The 9,509-nt window shown below is 41.9% G+C and overlaps 1 pseudogene; it reads right to left on the bottom strand.

Moving 5' to 3' along the window:
• LOC100738380 lies at positions 3,804-7,547 on the bottom strand (annotated as a pseudogene).

The following is a 9,509-nucleotide window of genomic DNA, read 5'->3' as shown; positions in this document are numbered from 1 at the left end:
CATGCAGGACTCACTTCCTCTGAGGCCCCAGAGAAGCCATTTGAACCCTCTTCCTTAGTTCCTCCAGCTGTAAAATGGAACTAATAATGACTAATAATGGATTTCACAAGGTAACTGTGAGGATTAAGTAGTCAGTGTTTCAAGGTGGTAGACTCCAAGTATTGAAATATTTCTATAATCTAAAACTCTGTTGGACCTATTTTTCCTGGCTGAGCATTAATGTTTTCTATTAGTTTGGGTTTTCAAATCCCCTCAGTTCCTTTAAATACCCAAGTCAAGTGACTCGCAAGCAAGATGATTTATTTCTATGTTAAGAATTCCATTTTGTGGCAAAGACATTTCTAGAAACAATAGCACTTAGCATTAAGACAAACGGCGAGTTCTCATCTGAGCTACATTGCAACTGTGGGCAAGTCCCCACATTTCTTTGTTCCGCTGTTTGCTCTCAGGTCCGAAATCTGTGCCTGCCTATAGGTTTGCGTGAAGTAAAGAGGTAACATATGGCGAAATGCTTTAAGCTCTGTGGTAAGGATGCCAGAGAATATTATCCTACAGACGTGAAAACTGAGTCACAGAGAAGCAAGCAGGCTTGCCTCAACTCATGTGACAAGAGCATCAGGAACTCTACTCCATGCCCTGAGTTACAACCAGATTTTTTTTTTTTTTTTTGGTCTTTTTGCCTTTTCTAGGGCTGCTCCCGTGGCATATGGAGCTTCCCAGGCTAAGGGGTCCAATTGGAGCTGTAGCCACCGGCCTACACCACAGCTCACAGCAACACGGGATCTGAGCCATGTCTGCGACCTACATCACAGCTCACGGCAACGCCGGATCCTTAACCCACTGAGCAAGGCCAGGGATCGAACCCACAGCTTCACGGTTCCTAGTCAGATTCTTCAACCACTGAGCCACAACAGGAACTCCACAACCAGATATTTTGGCCTTACTGCTTCCTAAGTACCTACAGGGGTAGAGGTTTCTCTTGGAGGAACCACCCTTCCTGCTTGGGTGAAAGTCGACTTTCTTTCACCTGTTGAGCTAGCTTTTGCCTCTCTCTAAAAATGGAGTTGTCTCTGCCTGAAGGACAGAAGTGGAGGCTGCTAAGAGCTTCTTGCCAAGGAAAAAAGCCTGGTTGGAGTGTCCAACTGAAGACTTATTATTGGCTGCTGAGAACAGTGTTATATGGCTTGAAGGAATCAAATAAAGTCTTGAGAGGAGGCCAGAAAGGCCAAGAAATGCTGTTAAATCTCGAGACCTGTATGATGCAGAATAAGTAAAGGGAACATATAGGGTGTAAATTGAGTTGTAATTCCAACCAAGTCAGCGCAGTCTGTTGTGATGGCCAAATAACAGATGCATAAAGGCTTAAGGACCCCACATGTTACAGACTGGCTGCTACCCAAACACCCTTGCAGCTGAAATAGGAGTCTTATAATCTTGCAGAGACAAAGCCTTAAAGACAAAGCAGCCGACCCTCTTGACTAAAAGTGTTTGCAATGGATATATTGCTGGTAATCTTAAACCTGTTCAGCAGAGAGGGGGTGGGTGTGGGAAGCAAGCAGGTTTCGTAGAATGATGGGTTTTGTGTAATGCCTGTGACCTCAAGAATACTCCTGTGAGTATTAGTGATGTACCACAATAGTATTTGGGCACAGGACTCCCTAGATTGGGAGTTTCTTTTCAAGAAACTGGCATGATTCCTTCAAGTCCTCCCTGCTGGTTCCACCTCTTTGGGTCTGAGCAGAAAGGGGAAGGAAAGAAAAACAGAAAATAATAGCTGGCATTTTTTATCGCCTATTATATCCCAGGCTCCGTCATGAGTATATGCAGTATCTCATTTAACTAACATCTCTGATGTTTATGACCTGCATTTTTTTTTTTTTTTTTGTCTTTTTGCCATTTCTAGGGCCGCTCCTGCGGCATATGGAGGTTCCCAGGTTAGGGGTCCAATCGGAGCTGTAGCCTCCGGCCTACACCACAGCCACAGCAATGCCAGATCCGAGCCACATCTGCAACCTACACCACAGCTCACAGCAACGCTGGATCGTTAACCCACTGAGCAAGGCCAGGGATCGAACCCGCAACCTCATGGTTCCTAGTCAGATTCGTTAACCACTGCACCACGACAGGAACTCCTGATCTGCATTTTTAAGAGAAGAAAACATGGGCTTAAATAGATGAGACAAAGTAGTCATTAAGAGCTTGTGGTCCCCGACTTGGAGCTGTCTGCCACTGGGCAAATAACTTAATTGCTCCTTATCTATAAATTAGTGTGAAAGATCCCATCGTGGTGCAGTGGAATCCAACTGGAAATTATGAGGTTGCGGGTTCAATCCCTGGCCTTGATCAGTGGGTTAAAAAAGATCTGGAGTTGCCGTGAGCTGTGGTATAGGTTGCAGATGAGGCTTGGATCCTGCCTTGCTGTGGCTGTGGTGTAGGCCAGCAGCTACAGCTCTGATTTGACCCCTAGCCTGGGAACCTCCATATGCCACGGGTACAGCCCTAGAAAGCAAAAAAAAAGGGGGTGTGAGATAGTGCTCACTACCATTATAATGATTAACTACATTAATAGACACAAAGCACTGAGAAGAGTACTCAGGACACCGTAGGTACTCTATTCATGTTATTTATATTTATTACTGCCCTAGGTTATAAGCACAGCCATAAACAGTGTGGTGGCAGAGCCAAGCCTAGAACTCAGGTCTCTCTGAAACCTGAAGTGACTTCCCCCTTAACCATCTCGCTCTACTGCTTGTACAAGAAGAGAGGATGTGACCAGGACAGGCAAAAGCAATGTTCTAGAGTAGTTTCTAGCTGTTTAGCAATAGCAAAGCATCAGGAAGAGAAATCCTTCCATACTCTGCCCCCACCCGCTCTCACCACCACTAACGGTATTTATTTTATTTTTATTATTTCCAATTGCTACCACCGACAGCTAAAAATAAGAGCTGCACTGCATATTTGCTTTTGTGCTATCTTAGTGTTGTCTGCTTGCAGTGCATTCCCCCTACTGATTCTTGCCTTTCCTTTGCATCCAGTGCTTCTCGCAAACAAGAGGAAAGAGAGATGGTTTTTCTGGTGTTCCTTATGAACTTAGAACAAATAGCTTCAGGGGGGAAAATCATCAATTCTATTCAGGGTTTTAAAGGCACAGGCATTTGGATGTTGAAAGGGCACTGTCTAATGTGATTTCCTTGACATAACCCTTTGGACTTGGCTTCAGTTTTGATGAAACGCACAGGAAAGCTCTCATCATCAGCTTGGACACATACTGCTTCCCTCACAGCCCTGCATGTTGTCTGCACAGGGAAAGGAGGATCAATCGTGTCCTCTTATGTTTGCAGCTGCCAGCTGTGCTCTGGTGGCAGCAAAGTCCTAAGCTCTCCGTAGGTTGTAGTTAGATTTCGAGTAGAATTTGGCGAGCCTGCCTCTGGAAGAGTGAATTAAAAGACTCAAGCTACCAGTATAGAGAAATAGAGCAGTTATTAGATTTTTTGCTTTAAAAAAATATGTTATTGAAGTATAGTTGATTTGCAATGTTGTGTTAATTTCTGCTTACAGCAAAGTGATTCAGTTTTACATATATATGTGTGTGTGCATATATTATATATGTATATGCATTCTTTTTTGTATTTTGCATTATGGTTTATCACAGGATATTAAATACATTTCCCTGTGCTATACAGCAGGATCTTGTTGTTATTCATTCTATATATAATGGTTTGCATCTGTCAATCCCAAACTCCCAAACCATCCCTCCCCTAACCCCCCTTGGCAACACAAGTCTGTTCTCTGTATGTATGAGTCTGTTTCTGTTTCATAGATAAACTCCTTTGTCTCGTATTTTAGATTCCACATATAAGTGATATCATATGGTATTTGTCTTTTTCTTTCCGACTTCACTTAATATAATAATTAGTTGTATGCATGTTGCTGCAAATGATGTTATTTCATTCTTTTTTATGGCTGAGTAGTATTCCATTGTATATATGTACCACATCTTCTTTATCCATTCACCTTTCAATGGATTTAGGTTGTCTCCATGTCTTGGCCATTGTGAACAGTGCTATTATGAATATAGGGGTGCATGTATCTTTTTGAATTATAGTTTTGTCCAGAGACATGGCCAGGAGTGGGGTTGCTGGCATATGGCATCTTTTTTTTTTTAATTTTAATAATGAGTTTAAGTTTTTAAAAACTTAGGACCAAAAGAAAATATTCAGCTGACTGTATTCAGGGAGGGTTCAAGTTTTAATCTGGGAAATCTGAATTGATTTGGTCCTGCTAGCAGGCTTCTCGGATCTCCAATAGAAGGTGGGAAGCAGCACCATGGAAGTTCCAGCTGTTAAAATGGTGCAAGCAGGTGGGGCCCTGCCTAGCAGTCATGGGGACATATTTTCTGGAGCCTGCAGCATCACAGTGTTCTGCTTTAGGAAGACACTGCTTTGCCTCCGACACCATAGGGTAGACATCCAGAAAAGACCTCCTACTTCTTGGGTGGGAAACCAGGACTTAAAGGTTTGAGTTACTGAAGGGATTGATGCCTGAATGGAGTCCAGGAACTTGGCCTCTGCCAGTGGACCAGAGAGCACTAAAAGAAGCGGCACCGCAGTCTCTGGGAGTGTTCAAACCCCATTACTCCCTTGCCCCCCATGTAGCAAATATTCACTGGAACATACCCAGGGGGGCTGCATGGTGTTTTCACTTCAGAAGGAACAAGCCTATCTCCAGTGGCCACAAGGAAACCGTGTCAAAAATGTTTCAGCAGCTCTTGCTCGGGTGCAGGCTTTCCTCTGTCCTTGGACATATCATCAACAAATTCAGCATGTGCTATTCAATATCCAGAACCATTAAATCCAAACTCCTGCCCAATGGGGAAATCCCTTCTACAGTCCTGACACTGAATATATCCTGGCACAGAGCAGGCACTACCTCTAGGGTTTGATGGAATAAATAATCTTTACATTGGGTCAAAGGCTTCACAAATAAAAAATGATAGAAATGTAAGCTTGACCAGCTATTCGTTATTCTGGACTAATATCTGATAGGTATTTATGTTGGATCTGGCTTCCCTTTCTGCTGGGTTTGTTAGCTCCTCAAGGTGGACCTGGGGAATGTGTGGAATCACATGTTAATTTTCCTATTTTGTGAAAAGCTTGAACAAAAAGTTTTGTTTGTTTGGGGGACGTTGAAACTAATACCCAAATTAAGCAAGAGCATCACCTATGTATTTTTCTTATGCTTAAAGCTTGTACAGCCAATCTGTCCAGGAGGGGAAAGCTAGGATTGGCGAGTACTGGGGAAGCAGCTTCCTTCTTCTACCTTTTTTCTTCCAAAAGTATGTAAAGTCACTTCATGTGCTGGTGGAAAAATGCCTATTTGTCCGTGGGAGAAGTTCACAGAAGCCTGTCCCCTGCTGGATAATCAAGACTTGTCTCAGGTAAAACTGCTTTCTAGAAAACATTTTGCTTTGCGTTAGAGACCTGCATACAGACACACACTTGTGCTCATCAGCTTCCCACCTCCCTAGATCTTTTAAGCACTCATCTCCTGAGTACATGTTGCTGATTCCCATACTGAAAGAAAATGCTTTGAAATTGTTTTTCTTATCAATGGGTGATACATCATGTCACCCATTTAGCCATGAACACAATGCTACGAGTCAAAGTTCTTCTTTGTTCCAGGTTTTCTACGTTAACGTGGTCTGTGTACTAAAATCCTTGCCAGGGAAGGGAGAGCCAGATTTGTGGCACGGCCCATAACACGCATACATTACTGAGACCACACACAGATCAAAGAGATAAAGGCACACATTGCTTTTGAGCAGTCACCCGTGTGCCAGAAATGAGGTTTCACCTATGATAGACAAGAATTTAAGGGTTTGAGCTCAGGGCACCAAGAATTTCTTTTTCTGTTCTAGTCTGTCTTTGAAAAGGACAGTGGGACAACATTTTTTACCATTTTGATTGTCCTAGTAGCACTATATACAATCAAAAAAGAGGAGTTCCCTTGTGGCACAGTGGGTTAAGGACCTGGTGTTGTCACTGCAGCAGCTCGGTCGTGATTTCCATCCCTGGCCCAGGAATTTCTACATGCTGCATGTGTGGCCAAAAAAAGGATTTCCCCTCACGGCACAGCGGAAATGAATCTGACTAGCATCCATGAGGATGCAGGTTCAATCCCTGGCCTCACTCAGTGGGTTAACGATTGAGTATTGCCGTGAGCTGTGGTGTAGGCTAGCTGCTACAGCTCTGATTTGACCCCTAGCCCAGGAACCTCCATATGCTGCGAGTGCAGCTCTAAAAAAAAAAAGAAAAAAAAGACACAAAGAAAGAAGAAGAAATAAAGAGCATCTCCCTCCCAAAAGACACTGTTTTGAGGAGTGGAGCAGCATGATGCAGGGCTAAGATCCATGCTCTGGAACCACCCTGCTTGCCTCCTTTCTGGATGATCTGCTCTTTAATTTTGGGCCTCAGTTTCCTGTAAAACAGGAATCATCACTGTACCTACCTCATAAGATTGTCATGAGAATTAACCAAGATAATACAAGTAGCACAGTACTTAGACCCTAGGAAGGATTCAGTTGTGTGCTATGAGTGCCGTGAAATCTTACCTTGATTCCGTCAACATGCTTCCAAAATTATATTGCATAAAATATGGGGTTGGTTTACTCCAGCATTACTAAATAATATATTATCAGCTGATATGTGCTGTTGCAAAAAGTACCAAAAAAACTAGATAGTACAACTGAACATTCACTCAAATAAGGAGGTCCCTGAAGAGGTCGCCTCTTGAATATATCCTCTTTTAGAAAATTAAAGTTTACCCATCCACCCACCTCCCAGCCTCTTATAGGGTTGGGTTGTAGTATAGGTTTAAGTACAGTGTGTTTGGATTGGTATAATGGGAGGGGAAACATTATGGAATGCCTTACTTATTTTTAAGGTGGTAAGGTGGATATCTCAAATCTGATTTTAACCTAATAGTTGGCTCTTTTTTTATATACACATGCATTATTTTATTTACACAAATGTTTTGTTCCTTTCATCCAACATTTTCAGGATCCTTTCTTTTTTTTTTTTGAAGGAGAGGAGACTGACGTCTTTATTGCTTTGGGGAGGGGGATGGCTCAGGAGCTCTTGGTGGGGTGGTTGGCTTCCTCTTCACGGGCTTCTGGCTGCCAGGATGGTGATGGCTCTGCGGATGGCGGCCGTGTGCAAATCCAGGCGGTACTTGTTCTTTAGGATCTTGCGCCGGATGCTGCTAAGAGTGGCTTGGACGTTTTTGTTGATGGTGGTCCTCACGTAGGAAGTGGCTGGCTTTCTCTGGCCGGATCCCTGCTTCATCATCCCACGATCCCTTTTGTCATCCGCCGGCTCCACGCCCACAGTCGTGTGGTGAATCAGCCCATTGTAGCAGAAGGAGTATCGGGCCTTCAGGTTGTTGGGTTCCATGTTGTAGGTCTGTTTGTTCTTCTTGATTAGGAAGCTAGAGCAGATCTGCACCACCATCCACTGCAGATGCACCAACATGATGGCAGCTCCTCTCAGTGGCTGGAGCCGGAAAGAGACTAATTTTTTCTAAATGAGCAATATATTTTTTTAACTTTAGATTTATTTTTTAATTTATTTAAAAAAGTATGAATTCTTAATATTCCTTTCTATTATGGTTTATCACAGGATGTTGAATATAATTCTCTGTGCTACACAGTAGAACCTTGTCGTTTTCCATTCTCTATGTAATGGTTTGCATCTGCTAACCCCAAACTCCTAATCCATCCCACCCCTTTGGCAACCATAAGCCTGTCTTTCCATGTCTCTGAGTCTATTTCTGCTTCAGAGAGAAGTTCATTTGTGTCATATTTTAGATTCTACTTAGAAGTGATTTCATATGGTATTTGGCTTTCTCTTTCTGACTTAATTACTTCACTTAGTATGATAATCTCTAGGTCCATCCGTATTGCTGCAAATGACATTATTTCATTCTCTTTTTTGTCTGTGTGGTATTCCATTGTATTCATGTATCACATCTTTATCCATTCATCTGTTAATGGACATTTAGGTTGTTTCAACCATGTCTTGGCTCTCATGAATAGTGCTGCTATGACCATAGGGGTGCATGTATCTTTTTAAATTATAGTTTTGTGGGATATATGCCCAGGAGTGGAATTACTGGATCCTATGGCAATACTATTTTTAGCTCTTTCAGGAACCTCCAAACTGTTTTCCATAGTGGCTTCACCAAAGTACAGGCCCACCAACAGTTTAGGAGGGTTCCCTTTTCTGCACACACTCAATAGCATTTGTTATTTGTAGACTTTTTAATGATGGCCATTCTGACCAGTGTGAAGTGGTACCTCATTGTCATTTTGATTTGCATTTCTCTATTAGTGATGTTGAGTATCTTTTCTTGTGCCATGTTGACCTGCTGTATGTCTTCTTTGGAGAAATGTCTATCTAGGTCTTCTTCCCATTTTTCAGTTGGGTTTTTTGTTGTTGTTGAGTTGTATGAGCTATTTGTATATTTTGGAGTTAAGCTCTTGTTGGTTACATCATTTACAAATATTTTCTTCTATTCCATAGATTGTTTTGTTTATGGTTTCCTTTTCTGTGTAGAATCTTATAAGTTTGATTAGATCCCATTTGTTTATTTTAGCTTTTATTTCTATTGCCTTAGGAGACTGACCTTGAATAGGTTGGCCTTGACCCTGGATGCATATTAGAATCACCTATGAAGCTTTAAAGACAAAGCTTTAAAGACATTGGTCCCAGCGAAATGTAGTCATCCAGACTTGGAATCAGATCCTGTCTCCACCATTTTTAGGTATAGAACATTAGAGAAGCTATTAACCTCTTTCTTTTCTCATCAGTGAGATGGGGTTGTTGTAAGGATTAAAGATAATGTATTGAAAACTCTGAGCATAAATCTTGGCATGTGATAGGTGATCAAAAAATACTATTTGTTAATAACCTATTTTTTTCTAAAGATCTCAACTGCTTGAAATGTCCTTGACCCCCACTAAGCTCAATCATAAAATTTTGTCTTGAAAATGGATAATAACTGGTGCAAACCTCTTACTTTACAAATGCAAAAACTGAGACACAAAAAATTGCTCCAGGTTACACATCTAATAATACACACCAAGTATCCTACTTCTTTGTCCATGGTTTTTCTTCCTATTCCACAGTTCTCAATCACATAATCTCTGAGGCCCCAAATTCTTGCCCTAGACTCCAGCTTCAGCTTCACATTTTGCCAGTCACTTCTGGGTTTTAGCTTTATGGTGTGCCAATGCTAAATTGTTACTTCCTGAAACTCATGATTGTTGTTTCTCACCTATTTTCCTTGGCTTATGTGACCATTCCTGCCTGCAATGATCTCCTTGTCTTTATTTTCTACCAATTACCCTAACTCTGCTTCTGCTACAGATTAGCTATTATAGCAATTTCCATACCACTATAAACAGTTAGAAATCAAACAGAATGTCAGCTATTGCACAACAAGATTTTATC

This window comes from Sus scrofa, chromosome 5 (assembly GCF_000003025.6).
Source record: "Sus scrofa isolate TJ Tabasco breed Duroc chromosome 5, Sscrofa11.1, whole genome shotgun sequence".
Taxonomy (NCBI): Eukaryota; Metazoa; Chordata; class Mammalia; order Artiodactyla; family Suidae; genus Sus; species Sus scrofa.
The sequence above is the reverse complement of the archived record's forward strand: the minus strand, read 5'-3'. Positions and strand labels throughout refer to the sequence as shown.